Source organism: Phocoena phocoena, chromosome 6, assembly GCF_963924675.1.
Source record: "Phocoena phocoena chromosome 6, mPhoPho1.1, whole genome shotgun sequence".
Taxonomy (NCBI): domain Eukaryota; kingdom Metazoa; phylum Chordata; class Mammalia; order Artiodactyla; family Phocoenidae; genus Phocoena; species Phocoena phocoena.
The window spans coordinates 67,354,424-67,377,161 of NC_089224.1; the positions used below are offsets into that span (position 1 = coordinate 67,354,424).

General features: G+C 39.0%; 1 protein-coding gene and 1 non-coding gene across 5 annotated transcripts in view; one reads left to right on the forward strand and one right to left on the reverse strand.

Moving 5' to 3' along the window:
• TRPM3 (transient receptor potential cation channel subfamily M member 3) overlaps window positions 1-22,738 on the reverse strand; it is a 787,839-nt gene that overhangs the window by 552,854 nt on the left and 212,247 nt on the right. The window lies entirely within an intron of this gene.
• On the forward strand, window positions 638-708 carry TRNAW-CCA (transfer RNA tryptophan (anticodon CCA)). The gene has a single exon. It is a non-coding gene; the product is annotated as a tRNA-Trp (tRNA).

A 22,738-nucleotide genomic window follows, 5' to 3' on the forward strand; every position in this document is an offset into this window, starting at 1 on the left:
CAGGTTACATGTTCATGCTAATGAGATAACTCTTTGTTTTAAAGGGAATGGACATCAATGACAAGGTTTACCCAGGGAAGTGATATGATCAGAACAGCACCTCAGAAGCTCCCTCCAAGGCCACAGTATGAAGGACAGATTGAAGGGAGGTAAGACTGGAAAGAAAATAATTATTCAGAAACAGTTGTAATGATTTGGGAGAGAAAAGATGCAGCTCTGCACTAAGGCAGGAGCAATGGTGATGAAAAAGAAAGATAGAGGGGGAAAAGAAGAGGGAGAAGCAAAGAGGGAGAGAGTGGTTGATGCTGACTTAGAAGGTGGAAATGGTAGGATGTGGTGAAGAAGGTGGAAATGGTAGGATCTGGTGACTGAATGGGATGACAGAGAAGGCTGGGTAGAGTGGGTAAACAGTGGTGCCATTTACCAGATGGGCAATGTCGAAGAGGAAAATTTGGATGATGATGAGTTTGAAGTGCTTGTGAAATAACCAAATTAAAACGAGTGAACAGTTGTTACGTGTCTAGAGACCAGTAGAGAGGCCAAAACAAGAGATAGAAATTTGCGGATTTTAAGTAGAGATGTATCAGTTGAAGTCATGGGCATGGATAAGCATGTTTAAGAATGTAAGGTAGGGACTTCCCTGGTGGTCCAGTGGTTAAGACTCTGCTTCCAATGCAGAGGGCCCAGGTTCGATCCCTGGTCAGGGAACTAGATCCCACATGCTGCAACTAAGAGCCCGCATGCCACAATTAAAGATCCCACATGCTGCAACTAAAAGAAAGATGCCACATGCTGCAACCAAAAAGATCTCACATGCCGCAACGAAGATCTCGCAAGCGGCAACAAAGATCCTGCGTGCCGCAACTGAGGCCCAGCGCAGCCGGATAAGTAAATAAATAAATAAATAAATTTAAAAAATAGAATGTAAGGTAAGGTAACTAGAGGGTCAGAGCCTGAGTCCTGAAGAAACACATTATTAAAGGGAGTGGGTGGCTAAAGATAGATTTGTAAAGATGACAGAAATAGCAGTTTATTTAAAAAATAAATTTTTATTTATTATTAAAAGAGAAACCACAAATCCTGGAAAGAAGGATTCTGGAAAACAAAGAAAAAGGTTTTAAGTAGCGGAGAATGTTCAACATTGCAAAAATCAATAGGATTATCAGGAAGTATAATGACAGAATTGTAGCTACTGGATTTGGCCATATGGAGGTCAATAGTCTCTGTGACCAGAGGAATCTCACCAGAGAATCCAAAATCCAGCACTAAGCTAACCATAACCGTAACTCTAACCCTAATCCTAACCCCATCAGTGTGTATCTACAATATAATATACATATTAAAAAGTCCAGGTTTATACTGAGCAAGACAAGTGCACAGACCACAAGTGATCATAGGAACTCTGAAAACAGGAGAGCCAGATGGCCCCAGAGTTTTCTGCTTCTGCCACTCCCAACAGACCTGCTCAGAGACTAGCTGAACTAAGGTTCAAAGCAGTCAGGGTTCTTGCCATCAAGTCACAGAGGCCAACCAGCTTAAGCACAAAGCATGCTGGGATAGGTCATGGTATCAAAGGACAAGCTGAACAACCAGAAAGGCAGGAACCAGGGCAGCCTCAGGGCCAATATCTCAAAAGACAATTCACCATTTTACCAGCTGACTGAATGGCCACTTCATTTAAGGCTGGATTGCTGAAAGTCAATCCACCAAATAACAAGTTCACTGAATCTACTTGTTTCTTTTTCCTCTTTTAAATTGGAGTGTAGTTGCTTTACAATGTTGTGTTAGTTTCTGCAGTACAACAAAGTAAATCAGCTATATGTATACATATATCCTCTCCCTCTTGGACCTCCCTCCCACCCCACTCTGCCATCCCACCCATCTAGGTCACCACAGAGCACCAAGCAGAGCTCCCTGTGCTATACAGCAGGTTCCCACCAGCTATCCGTTTTACACATGGCAGTGCACATACGTCAATCCCATTCTCCCTATTCATTCCCCCCTCCCCTCCCCACGTCCACACATCCATTCTCTACATCTGCGTTCTCTATTCCTTCCCTGCAAATAGGTTCATCTGTACCATTTTTCTAGATTCCACATATATGAATATACGATATTTGTATGGTACATTTATACATTGGAATATTACTCAGCCATAAAAAGGAACGAAATTGGGTCATTTGTAGAGACGTGGATGGACCTAGAGTCTGTCATACAGAGTGAAGTAAGTCAGAAAGGGAAATACTTGCTTCTTTTAACAATTTGAAATGGTTTACAGAAATGTGTATTGGATGGGGTAGAGATAAGAGCTTGTGAAAAATTTATGCCATGTTTTAGCTGACCAGTTTTCTTTCTTTTTCTCCATTAGAGCATTGTCAAGAGAGTTGAATTTGCCCCAGATACCCATTGTTAGAACTGCAGGGAGCTGGCCAGAGAAGGGGTAGAGGGCAAAGAACGCACAGCAGGAAGAGAGCAGAGAGGAGACTCAGTGCACCTCAGAGCTGGTGCAGTGGACAGACTGAGGGGAAAATGAGTGGGTGGAGAACGAGGGGCAGAGCTGGAGACAGAGGAGGAGAGGAAAGGGGAGTATGAGAGATATGGTCTGAAAAGCATCTGTTTAAATCTGGGAGAAGATCATCAGTGATTTTAAGGAGATGCAAGGCGAGAACAATGGACTTCATAGTTCTGAACTCTGATTTTTATTTTCTTACCAACAAAGAGATACCAGATAGTGTCTGAGACTAGATAACCAATACGGTTTGAACTTTTTAAACTTACTTTTACAAACATATCTAATATATTCAGGGAGAGTCACTCATTAAGCAACTGTTCCGACTCATCTTTAGAAGGAATTGTTTTAATGTTCTCAATTCTTTCGGGACTAATTTTTGCTTATATTTAATCTATAAAGTTTCATATTCACTGAGTTCAACAATAATTTATGAAGTTGCATGCATAAATAATAATCTGATTTTTCTCTTAAGTAAAATAATTCACTTAAATTAAAATTTAATATGTTCCTTCACATACTAAATCAGACTGAGCAAATTATCCGTTTCTAATTAACTTTACCAACACCTGTTCACAGTAAGGCCATATGCTTGTGACGAGGACAGTCAGTATTGATAAACCTCAGAGGCAGGCTGCATGGGTTCCAACCCCGGCTTCATCGCTTATCAGCTGTGTGACTTTCGGCAAGTTACTCAACCACTCCATAACCTATTTTCACAAGCTAAATTGCAGCAATAACAATACCGGCCTCGTAGGGTTTGTGAGGATTAAATGCATAAATATATATAAATCTTTTAGAACAGTGCCTGACCTAAAAAGTAAGCACCATTTACTCTTTTTACTATTATTATTACCATTTTGATATCAATTTTATTGTTAAAGTGGTAGTTAGAAGGGATGAAAAAGCTGCAATATATGGTTTCTGCCTCAAAGTAGCTTAAAATTCATGGAAGAGAGAGACTGTCACACACACACACACACACACACACACCCTAACAGCATGTTGAGAGGGACCTTTTATATTACAGGGAGGGAGCAATATTATACTAACAACAAGCCCCCCAGATATGTTCCTCTTCTCAGAGAGGCAGAAGCAGATACCAGAGCCCCCATTCACTAACTTTTTCTCTGTCCTCTATTCCCCCAAGTGCATAGATGAACGATCCTGAGGGTCAGCCTTAGACTTAATGGCTATGCGCTCTTTGTGGTTAGAGGTTACTCATGCCTGTCCCAACCGTAAGAGAAAGGCAAGAATAATTTTTTGCTAAAGCCAAGCATGTCAGGGGAGGAGGAGACTCATGTACAGCAGTCGGTGAGGAAACCTGGCTGGCTGATTCCTGAGCTGGAGTTGAGAACCGTGAGAAAGTTCTCAGGTGAGGTCAATATCCACCCCCTGAAATGTAGGATAATAATAAATACAGAACCTGGTGCCCATTTCTGGGCTAGGGTTGTCCGAAAGCAGAAAGGTCTTCAGAGTAGTGTACTGTCAGCAAGTCTTAAAAGGACTAATGTCCATTACACTTGTGAAGAAAAATGGTGGGGCAGCCCCTTCTAAGTTCCCAGAGGCCATCAGAGGGGACAGAAGAAGCCTCCTATGACTCCTGTGGCCCCATATGAAGGAGCAAGGAAGACAGGAAGGGCAGAGACAGATGAGGAAGTACCAGAAGGAACTGGGAACATGGCCTTCTGGAAGCACTCAAGGGAAACTAGCTGTCTTTCTCTGCAGGAGTTGTCAGCAATAGAGGTCATCAAAAGGAGGATGAACAAAGCCCTCACTCCCCCACCCCCACCCAAATGTAACATCTACACGAAGACCATTCTCTGAGTAGATCACAGATGGAATCAGAGCAGCTTAGTTACAGACAAGCTTTGCTTCCACTATTCCTCTCTCTCCCTCTTTCAAGAGATTGGACCTTGAAAAGGAAGAGGTAATGAAGATCTAAAAGGCAGACCCTCCTACTCTCCAAAGTCCAAGCAGCCAAGATCACAATCTGCAGCTGGGGGGAGGGAAGAAAACAATGAAATCAGATATGATATTGGAAGTTAAACAGGATTAGACTAATTATAATAAACCAAAGTGACCAGAAAGTGATGGTGACTGGCCAAAATGGACTGGAAGGAAACAGGAAATTCAACAAACACAGTAGGTTGACAGCTGTGGCTAAAGAAATAAAAATATAATGTTTCCATGTTAGTACATTCTTTCTTTCTTTCTTTCTTTCTTTCTTTATTTTTGGCTGCATTGGGTCTTCGTTGCTGAGCGCGGGTTTTCTCTAGTTGCGGCGAGCGGGGACTACTCTTCGTTGTGGTGCGCGGGCTTCTCATTGTCCTGGCTTCTCTTGTTGCAGAGCACCGGCTCTAAGTGTGCAGGCTTCAGTAGTTGTGGCACACAGGCTTAGTTGCTCCGTGGCATGTGGGACCTTCCCCGGCCAGGGCTCAAACCCGTGTCCCCTGCATTGGCAGGCGGATTCTTAACCACTGTGCCATGAGGGAAGCCCTGTATATTCTTTAAAACAGTGTTTTGAAGAGAAGAATTAAAAGGACTCACGGACCATCAACGTATAGGCGCAAAAGTGAAACTTAAATATATCCTTCATCATAAAAAAGTAAATTTAGCCATGCTATCAAGCATAAAATATTTGGAAATTGACTATTTAAGACAGCAACAATGTAAAATAATGTGTTGCACAGATTGAAGGTTCATACAAATGACTGGAATCATACACTGATTAATTTAAATTGATTAAAGGAATTATGGTGAATAACATGGAAATACTCCAGGTACTGTCCACATCACTTTAATCTCTTCTCATCATCTTGTTTGAGAAAAATGAGGTAAATTGCAGAAGGGATTCAAGAATTCCATTGAATATTCCAATATTATACCAAGTAAGTATCACAGTTGGTCTCTAAAATATAATTTGTCCACATTTTTTCTTTAAATGTTTTATGCTGTTTCAATGATTTTTTTTTCAAGTTTCCCCCTTATATCAGAGAGATCATCATTTTACGCTCTTATGCCAAACTATATTTCTCAACCAATACATAGGTACTAGGCTCTCTCAAATATCTGGCACCACAAGGATAAAACAAATCTAAAATAAAAAGAAAAGCAAAAATAAAATTTATTTATTACAGCCATTATTTCAAAAATTTGAATCAAATGAAAGACATTATTTGGGCTAGTCAGTGGTTGTTATAAAGTCACTGATTAAAAGGCAGTAGAACAATATCCAGATAATTCTGAAAAAAGATGTATTCATTTCAGTCTGACCTACCTGGATGATTTCCTCATTTATTTATCTTACCTCCCTCACGTGTTTTTCCTCAAGAACACTGAGTATGGTAAAAAGATGTTATCTTTTATTTAAAATTCATTGTTATTTTTCTCTGCTATCCCCATATTTTATTCTAGAACACAAGAGTGAACTTACCAGAATAATACCTCCTTTGTCCATAAAACCAATGAAAGAACCAATTATCTCCTGCCCCTCCCGCCAAAAAAATAAAACAAACAAAAAACATACACACACTTCTTTCTCTCATGACACATTTCATTTTGGATTATTTATAGATATCACTTTTCCACATAGTGACAATACATTCCTAAATTCAATATAGTCTTCTACTCCATGCAGAAGTTAATTTTGAACCTAATTAGCAGTTTTCAGAATTCTGAGAACTATACGCTCATGGTTGAGGTTTCAATTAAAACTCCCTAGTAACTTCACCCCTTGCACAAGTTGAGTTGAGTAAGAGTTTTTTGTTTTTGTTTTTTTAATGTCTTCCCTGCTGAGCTATGAGATATTTACCCAAACTTTCCCAATAAGCTAATTATGGAGGGAATCATGACAGCATTTTTTAAAACTCTAACAACATTCTAGCTTCACTCTGCAGAAGAAAAAATTGAGAAATTAGAAGGGGTAAGTGGAGGGCAGGATGTGGGAGAATGGAGGAAATAAAACAATACTTTTTATTAGGTACGTGGTTATCGCACCAACAGCTGCACAATACCATGACAAACAGACTGCTATGGAATTGTTTTTGTTGAAGCTAAAAATAAGTGCACTATGACATACTCATTTAGAAGAAAAAATATTGTTATCATCTTACAGAGAATACAAAAATAGATTGCCAAAAATGGTATTTTAATGGGCAAAGCAAACCAAATTATCAGCTACCACCCATCACTGTATACTATTTATTGGTGTTGTTTATATGGCTTTGAAGCCACCAAGACACTTCTGCTTCCAAATGGCATACAGACTACAATGATTCTGAAAATAAAACTTATGTGCTGTCTTCGCTGTGGTCTAGTTTTCACTCACTTGGATTTCTAAGTATCCAGAGGGTAAATTAAGACAGATCCTACGCTATCTGCCCTCTCCCAATCCAGGCCCCATATTCCACTTGTGTGGAGAGGATGAGACAGCAGTGGGTATTACACAGGGATCTAGAGTTGCAAGAGTTTAAGTCAGAGCCTTGCTTCACTGTTGTCTGCCACTTCAACATCTCCAACACCTTTCTTTAACCCTGACCTTCTTTCTACATGGATTCTCCTATGCCATTGGCAATGAGTTACTTCCTGGAATGTTGTTATTATTTTAATAATATCGTTCTTTTTATTTTTCAAGGGTCACAGAATATGTGTACAAGAACAAGAAAGTAACTTAAATGAGTGAAGATGCCTGGTTAAAGTTCCACAAACACATTTTTTTTTGCATTTGATATATAAAAATATGTGTCACTGGCACAAAGAAATAAGCTACTTCCACTTTTTGCATGAAATAAACTGCCCTCTCCAGTCATTTTTCATGTCCCTATAATTGACAAAACCAGGGATACAAGGAAGTATTTCTCCACAATAAGAGAATACAGTGGAAGAGCAGAGATGCATTGGACCTCCACATTAGGGAGACAATGAAGAGTGGTGACGACTGTGGTCTATGGGGAGTGGATATCTGTATAAATGAAGTAATTGTTACTAAGCCCCACTGATTTTTACCATGTCGTAAAGCAGATCATCTGTTGGATTTCAAAACAAGTTTTAAGGAAAACTTGTAAAGTTGAATTCTTATGTGAAATCTTCCAATTTCATTTGTTAAATAAAAAACCATTTTTCCAAGTAGTATGCTTTCTAAATAAAGCACATCTGCAGGTCAAAGTCCCCAGTTTGCAAGGCTTGCTCTTCATGTTCACCAGTGGCTGGAAACAGGACCCCCCAGATCTCTTCTATGTAAGAGAAAATTGGAAACGCAGACTTGAAAGGGGAGAGTATGTAGGTGAATGTTGTTTATATGCAATAGACAAATGATGTGCAGAATGAGGCCACACATACTGATCAAGGGTGGATTAGGAAAGTCACCTAAAAACTATTTCTAAAAATATTTTTAACCTATTTAAGAGGCATGCACCCTAATCACCCAGGCATGCACCCTGTTAGACAAACAGATTTGATATCTAATTGATATTACTAAACCTATGGATTTTTCTTCTCTGCCTTCCTCCCAATTGGGGAGGAAGGCAGAGAAGAAAAATATACAGTGATATAAAAATCTAATTTCAACCTTTATTGCTGAATTTCTAACTTTTGGTGGCAAGTGTGGAGGAGGAGGGGAGAGATGCACAACAGAAGTAAGAGGGGGAAAGACCTGGAGGAGAAACTGGAGTTGGTAGAGCTTTCAAAAGATTCTCCAGTACTTGTTCCATAAAGTTAATGAGTCAGGGGAATAAGGTGATAATGGCCAATGAACAAGATTACAGCAGATAGAGAAAGGGACGGGGAATAGATGGGGTCAGAAGGGTACAAGGCTCTTAGAAAATGGAAACCCTGGTATTTTGGATCAGGAGTCAGAATTGGGGAGAAAGTCTGGACTGCTACACCTATGAGTCAGGATATGTAACAACAGTGAGTTAAGCATAGGTCTTTAGAGACATCATTAAGGTATGAATTTTACAAAGAGGTTCCATTCAACTTCTTTCTTTCCTTTTCACTAATAAAATAAACCTTTACTCTGTAATTACTATGGGTGGAGAATTAAGTTACAGTTTCTGTCTCTAAAATACTTACAGTGTGTTAGGGGACAGAATCATAAATAGAAAGGAACAATAATGTAATAGTTGAGGCACAGGGTACTATGGGAGAAGCACCCAAGGCTGCTGTGTACTGCTGCTCAGGCTGTGAGCTGCGTAAATCCGGGAGGTGGCACTCACATAGACTGGAAGTAAATGGCGTCCCCTGGAACTGCATAACGTGGCAGCTTCTAACATCAGAATGAGAATAGTATGGCATCATAGAAGGCTTTTTTGAGGAAGCTGCTTCTGGACTAAGTCTTGAAAGTATCAGAAGAGGGGCTTCCCTGGTGGCGCAGTGGTCGAGAGTCCGCCTGCCGATGTAGGGGACACGGGTTCATGCCCCGGTCTGGGAGGATCCCACGTGCCGTGGAGCGGCTGGGCCCATGCGCCATGGCCGCTGGGCCTGTGAGTCTGGAGCCTGTGCATCCGCAGCCTGTGCATCCGGAGCCTGTGCTCCACAACAGGGAGAAGCCACAACAGTGAGAGGCCGCGTACCGCAAAAAAAAAAAAAATGTATCAGAAGAATTTAGCTACACAGATACTTGTTGGGAGAGAGACGGAGGGGAACAGGGATGACCTCATTCCTGTGAGATGAATGTGTTAAAAAAAAAAAATAGACTACAAGTCCTTAAGAGTTTCATCATTGTTATGCTTAAAGGACATTTGCCACCAAATAACAAGTCATATCTTTAGTTGTGAGGTCTCAGAGAGGAACAATCAAAGCTTTCTCGTTGTAGCCCAGATTTACTGAATGTGATGTACGTAAAAGAACTCCCCAAACAGAATAGCTAAGTAGGTTCTTCTCATTGAACTAAAGCAGATTGAATCAGGGTACAGCATAAGAAACACAAAAACTAAAGATGGTGTAAAGTTTCGCAAGGACATCATACATGGAAAACAGAGGTATCTAAAGGGCAAAGGTATTTACAAAATATTAATACGTGACAAAGTAGAAAGTCACATAGATGTGGGAAGGAAGGAACAGCTGGTAGACATGGTTTTTCTGCAAACCATGTCTTCCTCCTCTGAACACATTTTGACTGGACCACCCACTTGTCAATGATACCCAATTGCTTTTATAATTGTTGTTCTCTCTTCATAACTAGACTTGTAAGTGCCTTGTCTCATAACTGCATTTTCCATAGTGCCTCGAGCATCAACCCGTGCCTTGAATATATGTTGATGATGAATATGAATAGAAAACAATGGCATCACAACTGCTTTCTGCTATGCGAGTTGTGTAACACCACCCTATGCAACCACCACCATGCAGTCTTTAGGAGTGCCATCAGTGTGTAGGAATCTTTGCATTTCCAGAAAGAATCTACTTACACTGAAAAGGATTAGTGATCAAAGTTGACTTTCCTGAACATATTATAGTGTAACTGGAGAAAGGCATTGTGTCTTATTCCCTATAGCCCACTTCCTAAATCCTCATTTCACACGTTCCTTTTCCTCCAGTCCCTTCACCCAGCCTCCTACTAGGGTTTCCCATACTGGAGGAATATACCAGGGCAATATATTTATCATTTTTCCCTGATCTTCCTTCTCTGCCCCTAATACTGCTACCACTTTCTTATGCATCGCAATTTAACTTTGCCCCAGATTCTTCAAATTTCCATACAAACACTTTGGAACAGTTTAAAAGGACTTTCCTGTTCCAAACACCCATTTTCCTTGGTAGAGTCTTTTTTTTTTTTTTTTTTTTTGCGGTACCCGGGCCTCTCACTGCTGTGGCCTCTCCCGCTATGGAGCACAGGCTCCGGACGCGCAGGCTCAGCGGCCATGGCTCACGGGTCCAGCCACTCCATGGCATGTGGGATCTTCCCGGACCGGGGCATGAACCCGTGTCCCCTGCACTGGCAGGCGGACTCTCAACCACTGCGCCACCAGGGAAGCCCCCTTGGTAGAGTCTTATAAGTAAGTTTTCCTAATTACAGAAAAATAAGGACAGCTAGAGAAACAAAGAATGCAGGAGGTAAACTGTAAATGATGGGGTTCAGTACATACTATCCCAAAATATGTCACCTTAGTATGTTGAATACTGTAAGCTGAGGGAGTTTAAGAAAACAGTAGAAGCAGGAAGGTCACTCTGACCTTTCCCTACAACTTCTCCCCTGAAACAGGTTATGACTACAGAACCTCACATGTGAGAGGTATAGATGAGGATGGTATAGATAAGGATGCTCCTCTATATCAGGAAAGGAGCATCCTTATCTCTGGAGACAAAGGATGCCCAGAAGAATCCGAACAAACAGGTCTTGCTAATTTTTCCCCAGATTACTACACTTACCTCATACTCTTTGACCTATCATATCTCTCTACGTCTGACCACTCTTCATCAAACCTAGCATAAAAATACTCAGGGCTAATTGTTTCTTTGGGTCTCTATTTCCTTATGAAGGCTCCCATGTCACATAAAACTTACATTAAATAAATGTGCATGCTTTTCTCCTGTTAATCTGTCTTTGCCAGTTTAATATTCAGATCTAGCCAGGAACCCTAAGAGAAAAGAGGAAAACTTTTTCCCCTCCTATGGAACATATATGGAAAGACAGTATATTTACCTTAGAATCTTACAGTTGGTGGTGATGAAAGAAACAAGTTATACTTTGCAAAAATGCTATTCCTTAAAACGTAGTTGGCAAGTATCTCCCTACATTTGGGAGAAGGTAGGTCTATGGCTGTGCACTGATGGAGGTGTCTGGGTTCTTTATGGAAAATTCCATGGGGTGCTGAGGGGAGAGACAGATTACTACCTGCCTGTAAACCAGCTTTGGAGACAAGCGTGTCACAAATTGTCCAAATGTTTTTTTTCTACCTTCATTCAAGGTAAGAATGATATTGAAACAGCTGGAGGACAGCATGAGTCAACTTTTAATTTGTTTTTAGATGTACTACCTAGGAAGACCAATTTATTTCCGGAAATTACTGTTCTTACTTGTGAGTTTTTAACTTGTAAAAATACAATGAATTTGATCAGCAAATAACTGACATGATCTGGGCAGTGCATTACATTATAAATTGCTAAAAATAAAATCATTCTACATTCACTGTACTCCAAGATAAACCAGACCACAATAATCATCTGCAATACAATGTACTTCCTATGAAGGAAAATATTTCATAATCTACAGAAGTGATAACTGAGTCTGCATACGAGTATTTTGGCACCAAGTCAAAAGAGTATGATTCCGCTAGTATTATATTTCTTCCCTCAAAAATTAAAATAAAATAAATTTGGAAATGAAAAGCCATTTAGAAAAAAATGTCAAAGGGGAAAGGCTTTGGAAAAAGATAACTGATTAACTTTTAGACAAGCTAAATGGAAGCAATCATAGGAAAATTAAGTTGGAATGTCCAGTAGGCCTTTGAAAACAGAGTTGTAATTCTAGAGAGAGATCTGTGTGGAGACATATCTTGGGGCATCATGAAAATACAGTTGATAGTTGGAACTGGGGAATGCCAAGCAAAGAACCAGGAGGGAAAAGTATCAAGGATAAACTTTTAAAAAAATATATTTATATTTAAAGTCTAAAGGGTAAAAAGGAGCTATCAGGTAACAGGAGGAAAACAGGGCAGGACTATATATTGGGCAGAATCTGGATAAAGCAAGTTTAGAAGTCAGAGTCCGAGAACATTAAGAGATGCTGCTGATGAAGGTGATGCAGCCATGAAGTGAGGACCACACATTCTAACAGCTCAACAGAAGGAACAAAGCCATGTTTGAGTACTAAGATTAGAGAGCGAGGCCAAGGAAAACACATTTGGCTGTTTTGTTTTCAGATACTGAGGGCTAATCTTGCTTAAAAGTAGAAGAGGAGCAGCTGGGGCTACTGGGATTGAATGAGAGACCGAGAGCCTTGAAGCAGTCATTAAGAGAATGGCAGGTGGGCCAAATACCATGGGGGCAGGGAGTTTAGGGAGAAGATGACTGGGAGGAAGGACGCAACCGATGGAGGTAAACATGATGGAAGATACAGAGCAGCTCCTGCCAGACTGTAATGATCTTAGCCATGAATTTGGAAGTGAGGGAAGGCAGGATTGGGATTCAAAGAAGAGAAAAAATGTCACAAGTAGCCTCTGGGAGAGTAAGGTTAGGATTGCACAGAATAGAAGTAAATGTCTTGCAGAGCTGCAATGATAGTCAAACTGCATTTGTGTGAACCTGTAATAGGCTCGGCCTGTACAATTCTATGCTTCTCTCCCATCAAGCCTGGCAGTTGAGGAGCAGAAGAGCAGAGAATATAAGCTGAAACAGTTGCAGGTGTTATCAGTGCATTTGGGAAACAATGAGGCAGACCAAGGGAAATGTGGGTAGAAAAAATAAATTTCTAATATAATGAAGACTAGAGGTAAAAGAGAGGGAGAAAAAAAAAAAAAAAGAGAGAGGGAGGAGTGTGATGAGCTGGCAGGCAGCCAGTGATGTAGATGTGACAGGCAGGCTGGTCTCAGTGGTGGTAGGCTGTGAGGATGGTATAACAGGGAAAGAAAGAGGACCAAGAAGAGATCTCTGAAGCAAAGCAATACTCATTGTACTTAGGGTCTGGGCTGCTGCCAAGTAGCTGTGCTATCAAAGAAGGCATAAAGCCAGGTGATGGAGGAATCAAATGGCTTTTAACATAGAAATTGAAATCATCAAAAGGTAAAGGACACAGATAGGAGAGGCATTAAAAATCTAAGCCATGAGGAGAAATACCAGAAGGTATGAAAAGCAATCAGCACACTGAACACCCAAGTTTTCACACACATAGACAGGATTCAGTGTCATTCATGCATTAGGAGACTCAGCTATTGCCACACACAAATACTCAACTTAAAAAAGACCCAAACGATATTATAAATATTCTTAAAGTTACTAAACCCGGACCCCAAATGTCACTGGGTTTTTAGACTTTTAGCTCTTGCCTCCTCTGCCTCTGGGACTAGCACACTAAGGCTTAGTTTTTAGTCATATGGAAGCACCACATAGGGTTATCCTAATTGACTTTTATGAGGTTTTCATTTTTTGTTTGCCTTAAGTTCCTTAAGCTAGCTAACAGGGAGATTGTATTTTTGTACCACAATGGAAAGGATAGTTTGGAACAAAAATGCTTCTAACGAACCTGCCTTTGCTAACAGAAAATGTTTTATATTAAACCAAGGTATGATCTTAAACTCAGTATAAGAATTATTCAGCTTGGTAATTTTTGGAATTCATTTTCCTCTAGATAAGATTTTTATCATATAGCCACACTGTAGAAAGAGTGCAATAAACCTACACATGGCAAATGTAGCAATGGGTAATATATGATTTACAGTGTATTATTGCAGTTATATTGATAAGACTTGCAAGGAGGAATTCTTATGCATGTGTTATACATATTTACAGCTTAAAATACAACAGAGTGGAGAATATTACAGAAAGTGGGTATGTAAATTCAATATGTTTTATTTTAGGTAGTATAAACATAACAATATGTTTCTCATAGTAGTTTAATATAAAAGCTTCTGTATAGAGTAGGTTACACACCCAGGCAATTTATAGTGAAATGAGGAAAAATAGATGGTAACTATGTGATGGGGGTAGAGGTGGTAACTAACCTATGATGGTAATCATTTTGCAACATTTACATGTATCAAATCAATATGTATACCTTAAGCTTACATAATGTTATGTGTCAATTATATGTCAATAATGCTGGAAATAAATAAAATCAAAAGGAGTGTAAAAACAAAATATAATTTCTCTCACTCTGTAAGACCGTAGGCACCTTTTCTTTTTAGACATTATGTTACTGGTATTTAGAAGATAGTATTTAAAGAAATAATCACTTAAGAGTAGGCAAATTATAAGATGAAAATATGCATGAAGAGGAAATAGCAATTTTATAAGATTTATTCAGTTTCTAAGAATATTTCCCAAATAAATACAAGACATAAATATTATAGCATCCATAACTATATCAGAGTCATCATCCCTTTGTCCTTGCTATTCCAAGCTGCTGTTAAAAACGCCTTCATCCTTCACTCTGAAACCCTGACAGGCAGAGGCTGCTTTCTTATTTCAAAGGAATTACTTCTAGGAAGTCAAGGTAATTAACCTATTTTATTCCCTCAGTGACACCATAGCTGCCGTGGAGCCTAGATTCTAAAAATTAACTTTTGTTTAAAAATATTTTAAGAAGACAGTTTAAACTTTTATTAATAGAAATTTCATACATTAGAATGATGAACTAGATAAAGGAGAACTTCCAGAAAATATTGAACCTTGATTTTCCTTAGCTCTTAATCCCAGCATTTCCCCTGCTTTCAAGGAATTGATAACCCAGTTTAGGAGAAAAAGCGAACACACTTGAAACAGAGAACAATTTGATGTGAAATGCAGTGTGCCAGCTAACCATGCGTTGTTAGTTCCAAAGTGAGGGCCTGGACTGGACTAGTTAGACTGAGCCTAGAAGAAGTGATAGGATGAGCCTATCATCAAGAGGGAAAGGGAAAGGCAGGGGCCATCACCATTCATGATTCTAAAGGGAGTTATTCGACATCAAACATTTATTTGTCCAGCAAAATAGCAAAATGTATACCACATTCAAAGTTGCAGGCAAAGAGAGTGCCCCATATTCCTGTTTTTTGTTCTTGATGTTGCTTTGCTTTATTAAGAACCAAATCCCAATGCATACTATGTGAAATAAAATGGAGGATCTGCTAATTTTTGGTGAATTTGATCAGTTTAGATAATTTTGAACAAGTCAGTTTTTAAAGGCATCTACTTAGTAAATACTGAGACCATAAAACAAAATTGTCCTGAAGGAGGCAAGGCAGTAAGGAAACCAGACTCTACACTTTTTCCGAAGGGGCAGGATGCTGACTTAGCTGAAGACAGCTGTGATTTGTAGTGATCCAGAAGTGCTTTACTTGTCATACCAATTAAACATCACCAACATATATTCCCGTTTGGGGAATTTTTTTTTCCATAAGCATCCTGTGTAAACAAAATTTTTAAATCATAATGAGACTTCCTAATCAAATCTGCCTCCCAGAATAGGAAGTAAATTTTAGTGGCTCACCTGGCCATAGCAGCAGGACTCACCATATGGCATTAATGTGTGTGGGATGCTGGTGTTCGTCGTTGTAGGAGATTGCTTTGTTGGAACTACCATGTTGGAAATCATCTCTCTCTCAATAGAATATAATAGATTTTACATTACACAACAGAAGGGGAGATCCTTATCATCCATCTTTCTTAGAAAGGGACATCATTTCCAATGTACTTCAAATTCAGTTCATCTGAATAGGAATTTAACCTGGATATAATTCCTTAAGGTGTGTGGGCCATGACCTGACCCCATTTCTATCAATAGAAAGAAACTTATACTCTGTTAAGTACTACACTTAGTGAGAAATGTGAGTTGCAATACCTCACATGGGAATCCGTAACAGACATTCTAAGGTCAGATTAATTTCTGAAAACATGTCCTATTGGATATAAAGGAAGGAGGCGGAGTGGCTATATGCTCCCCACTAAAACTAGTAGTGAGTGGCAGATGTCCTAGACCACGTGTTCTCTTTGTTGCCTAACGAATTCTGAAAATTTTTACCAAAAAGAAGAAAGCATAAATCCCTAGGAATTTCTCTCTTGTGTAAAATAAGATTTGACCCCAGCTAAAACGTCTAAATCCCAAGATTAGGCAGTTAGAGTAAATAAAAGACTAATAGTTCTTTTAGAGAGGCCTTTCATCTCCCCCCAAATTCTGGCATATTGGATTTTCTAATTATAGGATAAAAGTACTCTTTAAAGGTTTGGCCTTTCAGTCCTCTGTGAATTAAGCTGCTAGAATAGAAGCAAGCAGTTCATAAAGGCTCTAGTGTTTACTTCTATCATGCTAATTTAGTCACAGGGGGTTGACAAGGCTGCCCTTACCTGAGGACCCAGATGCTTCAGAAATTGGATTCATTTCCATTAAAATTAATGTAATATGCCTTTTTTTTTTAATACTCCTACTTTATAGAGCAAGAAAGAGCTTGTGATCTTCCTGAGAACAAAGGCATTATCCCAGTCATTCACCATTCAGACTATCTAAGGTTCTCTTTTAAATTGGATGGAAACTGATCTTCTATTACCACATCCCTCTACAACTTTGACCCCTATAAGTAAAAGCATGTAAGCATTTTTTCTACTCCAACTCCTGTTTTAATCAAAATACTTTTGTTATTTTTCAAAAGAATAATGGAGTCAGTAACTGCTATTTTCTTTTGATGCAGAAAAAACCTAGCTCTTCAAAACACAAGATGACCAACAAGCTCTTAGGTCAACTTACTTTACTAAAAATAAAACAGAGAATAGGAAATGCATAGCCTAAATAATAATTAAACGATAACAAGAAGAATATATCGTGTTTATTAAACCTAGTATTAGAAATTATGTGAAATATTATATGAAGTATTTTACAATCACTATCATGTTTAATCCTCCCTATGAGATAAACACTATAATATTGCATTTCTACAGATAAGTTTTTCTTTCTGAAACTTACAAACGAAATGTCAAACTTACCATTGTCCTTTAGCAATAAGAGGTCATTTTTCACTTCTATATTCTTGTATCTTGCCATACACACTCACTCACGTGGGGTTGCTATAGCTGAACTAGCTGCTGAGTAATCCTTAGATATAACTTTTGCTCAAATGTCTGGCCCCAGGTAACAATTTAAAGATTATCTCACAGTGGTCAACATAAAGCACAGGTTTAAGATTACCCTCTCAGTGTCTCCTGTACCACCTGCATCATAATCACCCAATGTGTTTATAAAAGTACAAATTCCTGAGCCACTTCATACAGAACCAGAATCAATGGTGGCATGGAGATCTGCATGTTTGACAAGCCCCACAGGCCATTTTTAAGCACACTGAATGATGAAATCCACAACATCTACATGATTCATGCCCTGTACTCTCTTTTGCCTATCATCCTCAGCTTTCCTGTTTCTTTTTTATATGGACCATATTTTACCAGACTCAGACAAGCATATAACAGGCACTTTGAGTGTGTGTTAAATAAACGTTCATTTGTTTTTCTTTCCACACCTAAATATAATTTGGTACTAAGATTTCAGAGATGATTAAGTTGAAGTCATAGCAGAGAATAGGAAAGAAAACAACTATTAGGGGGATTGTGTGATAAATATTGCTAATCTATCAGGCCACACATAATAGTGATGTAAATACTTCCGGTCTCATCGAATTTCCCTCCTCAAAAGATAGTCACAGGAGGAAGAGTAGCTCTCCAGGATTCCAAGGCTTTGAAAGGAATCTGGATTCCTCTGAGTCTTTAAATATTTCTACATGGCCAAGTAAAATCTCATCCTTTTTTTAAATTTATCTTAACATGGCAAGTAAACCTCAATGAAGAAAATGGTCCTAAATTTATACATATCTATCAAAAACATAAAGGAGTCAATTTGTCCTAAAAGATATTTTTAGCAACTCTGAAGCTTATTTGATCGAATTAAACATAACAAACCACAAAATAGTATAATGGCTTACTTATATGACCAAAAATGCTCACTACTGAAAAGTTTTAAAACAAGCAGTTCATTCTATCAAGGAATTGAATGATTTTACGCATTCCTCAAGTGGGATAAAAAAAGACATTTATTTATCTGGTGATATTACAGATAGAATGTACCTGGCAAGGCAATAAATAGGGAATTTAGTAAATAGAAGGATATTTTATGAGATTATCCATCACTCAACACTTGGGTGACCCAAAATCAAATAAGTATTCATGATCCAGGACCTATTAATGTGTACCTGAATTAGATCGGCACAGTCCACCAGCCCTGCAAGGTCAAGTCCAAGGCATTTACTGTGCTTTCTCATTCTCAGCACCACCTGTTCATCTTCTCCCAGATTCTTTAAGCATAATAAAAGTAGGCAAGGGCTTCCCTGGTGGCACAGTGGTTGAGAGTCCACCTGCTGATGCAGGGGACGCGGGTTCGTGCCCTGGTCCGGGAGGATCCCACATGCCGCAGAGCAGCTGGACCCGTGAGCCGTGGCCGCTGAGCCTGCGCGTCCGGAGCCTGTGCTCCGCAATGGGAGAGGCCACAACAGTGAGAGGCCCGCGTACCGCAAAAAAAAAAAAAAAAGGAGGCAAATAGAGAAGAAAAACATCTCACTTGAACCAGATCTTTCTCTTGGAAGTTCTCCTCAGCTGGAGGCATTTCTCCCTTTTGCCATCCAGCCCCTTTGAAAGTGCCTTTCCTCTTTTGCTCTTTAATTTCCTGTCTTATTACAATTATTGGCTTCTTCTCCAGCAATTACTCTGAAAACAGTCCTAGCCAAGCACAGTTGCATTGCATAATATTTTTCATTATATACCAACCTATTCTTTTCTAAGCTTTGCTTATCAATTTCATGCTAATTCCAGAATTTATATTTAATATGATTTATCTAGAGCACTTTCACATCAAAATACACACAGCTAGGAAAACCTTCCCCTCTAGAGTTTCTATCCTATCACTACAGCTAATAACACTGCTTACTGAACACACTAATAACATGAATGATAGAAGTGGTATAATTTTCTCAGTGTCTTCTGTTCCTTAACAAGTATATCTATCACAGTGTAACCTATGGGGGCATTAGAAATAAAAAGCGTTGGGATGTTTCCACTATGCGGAATACAGGCTATGGAATAGAAGAAGAACATACAATTAACAGCTTTCAGGCCTCACTCATACACCCATTACTGTACACAGAGTAGATAATTCAACAGCAATTCAGTCAGGGCCCCACTGACAAATAGTGAGCAATAGTATCACAGCTCTGCCACATCCTGTCTCATACCCTTGTCAGGAATCGTCAGTTCCTACCATTAGCTCAGCCAAAATCACGACAGGTTTCCAGCTACACAGGTAGCCAGTTTTTTTTTTTGTTTTTTTGGTTTTTTTTGCAGTACGCGGGCCTCTCACTGTTGTGGCCTCTCCTGTTGCGGAGCACAGGCTCCGGACACGCAGGCTCAGCGACCATGGCTCACGGGCCCAGCCGCTCTGTGGCATGTGGGATCCTCCCAGACCGGGGCACGAACCCATGTCCCCTGCATCGGCAGGCGGACTCTCAACCACTGCGACACCAGGGAAGCCCCTCCTGTCTTGCTGACCCAATCTTTATCCTTATGCTTACTTCAGTCTCTGATCCATTAAAAAAAATCACTAGTGCAAGTAAGGATCTGACACCAGCTTTTGCATGCTCATCCAATTAATTCCATGCATTGCACATTCCCGAAGAATCTACACTTAGGTTCTATTTCTAATGAAGAAGTTTGTTTCATTCACACACACACACACACACACAAAGTGGAGAAAGTAAAAGACTGTCAACACACACACACACACACACACACAAACAGACACACAGAGATTACAACAGCAGTTATCAAGATACAGGATGACTGCCTTAAGATTTGTTGGTCTTTCATAACAAGTAGATATGAAAGTACATACACTGATGGGTAAACAAATGTTCAGAGAAACCAAGTGACTTTTCAAAGACTGTGCTCTCGAACGAACCACAGGGAACTTTTAGGGGTGGAAAACTTGCTGTGGGGACGCTACAACTACAGTAATAAAAATTCATTGTACAACTGGTACATGTAAGGAAAGAGGAGACATTATGAAAGAAATCAATTCAGAGCAACCCTGGGTACAAAACTTAGAACCACCACAGCTGTTTCATTTCTACCCTTTACTTCTCTGCTTCTCACCACTGAAAGCATAATCCTATCCGACCTAAAGCAAAGATATTAACCTGTAGAAATTCCAAAAGTATCTATATATTTTATGTGGAATGACCACCGCCACCACCAACAACAAAAAACAGAAACAACAACAACAACACAAAACCCAAAGAAGCTTGTTTTAGAAGTACAGATAGACCCTCTACACTTCCTGCTAAGCTGTTTGGACCAGTGGGGAATAAACACAATCACTGACATAGACCTGGCTTCTCTTACTCAGACACTAATTAGGACAGACTTCAGACAAAGGCTCTTGGGGAGTAACCTTCTGCCCTGCACAACTCACAGAGAGGGAATGCACGAGAATTCACATGTACCTCTGAAGCATCCATCATGTGCCAGGCTCCATCCTCCGTGTTACATGTGTGGACTAATATGCCATTAGGTATTAGTCTTAATATTTTACAGATTAGGACACTGAGGCTCATAGAGGTAAGGTAACTCATCCCCAGGATCACTAACCACTCTGAGTATCAGGAAAACTTTGCATAGAAAACAGCACGTGCATGTGAAAAGCATCACAATCTCGCATTCATGGGAAAATCATTCTAATTAAATGCTTTAGTTCCTAGGTTATTTACTATATTAACAACATTGCAGAGATTAACCAATGAATTTAAACTATTTTCTAACTGCAAACTTAGAAAAATCTAAGTAATTATATTATAAAGGCCACCCAAGCCTCTACTTCTCCTTAAATTCATATCCTCTCTGTCTTTAGACTGTATGTTTTTTGAGGGCAAGTTCTTTGCCTACCTTAACTTCCTATCTCCAAGGCATTTTGTTTGCAAATCATCCCTCAGAAAGGCAACTGATTAATGTCCAATGATGAACTATGTCTGACTGAGCGAATATATAAATGAATCATGGAACTATGTGGTCAGCCCAGACCAAGATTAGGAATGAGATCTATTAAAATCCTATAAAAATTTGTAATATTCCTAAATGGAAATATATTAAGGGCAGAATTTGCTATTAATTGGTATACTTAGCTCCTTTTAAAAATAATAGATTTGAATGTCTATAAAATCTTCAAGCCTTTCTTGCATGCACTGCTGCTTGACTAATGTTTTGTATAAGAAAATGAGCTAGCAAAAGTCTAACCATCTCATTCTACCTCAGCTGGGTCTACGAGCAAATCTGAGAATGCCACAGGGTTTTTAACACATCTCATAAACATGTTTTCCCCTATCAGTTAAAAACTCTTCTTAAAAATCATCTGCAATAGTGCATAATACTTTATCATGCGAGCATACAGTTCTGGGCCAGTTTTAATTAAAAGATAAGGTTGATTTATAATTACTAGTACCTTTGCATACCAATAATTAGCTCACTTAATTGTTAACAGTTCTATAGAGCAGATAAAACAAGCCTTTGGCTATCTTTATAACAGTACTATTGTGCTCGGCAAATCTCTTCTCATAGATCAAATAAAGTTAAACTTTAGTTCAATTTAAGTTAAATTATTCCCTCATTTCTAATTAGTCAATCTACATGCTAGAGGTTATATGCTGGCATCACAATCTTTGTTTCCACATAGTTTGCTCCAACTGAACTACCTTTCAACACACAGTATGAAGTTTCCTCTTCCCTCCAGGAAATTCCCAGTCACAACAGCAACAAATTCTTGCTCACCTCTTATTTCACCTCTTATTGTTCTAGGCCTACAGGCTAGAAGAAGGAAGGAAGGAGAAGGAGGAAAGATGTGCTCTCTTGGTCATCCTAACCAGGCATATATACACATTGTACCACTCAAGTGGGAAACACAGAATCGTCTTAGGGAGAAAATCATAACAAAATCAAGTGACATTTTTAAACCTAATGTTCATTTTTATTAAAAAAAAAAACAAAACACCATGCTCTTCATAAAGTTAAAATACTCAAATGATACAGAAGAATATTATGCAAAACTTAAAAGCTCCCCTCCCTGCTTCCCCATTACCCAAAGCGGACCACTCCTAATTTTGTTATTTCTTCAGGCATTTTCCAAGAATATAAGATCATACAAGGGCACATACTTTTTACACCACAAAAAGGAATATACTTTATATGTTATTCTACAATACCCTCTTCTCTGAACATACCATCTCTCCTCATGTCCATATACACACAAACCTTTACATATATATAGACAGAGATATGGTTAAGTTAACCAGTATTCAATTATATAGTTATAATAATTTAACATTTCTCTCTCAATGAACATTTAGTTTGTTTCCATTTTTTCTATTATAAACCACTGCAATCAACATCTGTATACAACTTCCTTTGGACACAAATGCAAGTATACCTATACAATAGCTTTCTAGAAAAGGAAGTACTGAATAAAGTTTTGCACCATTTTAATTTTAATGGGAAACCTCTAAAGCTATGCCA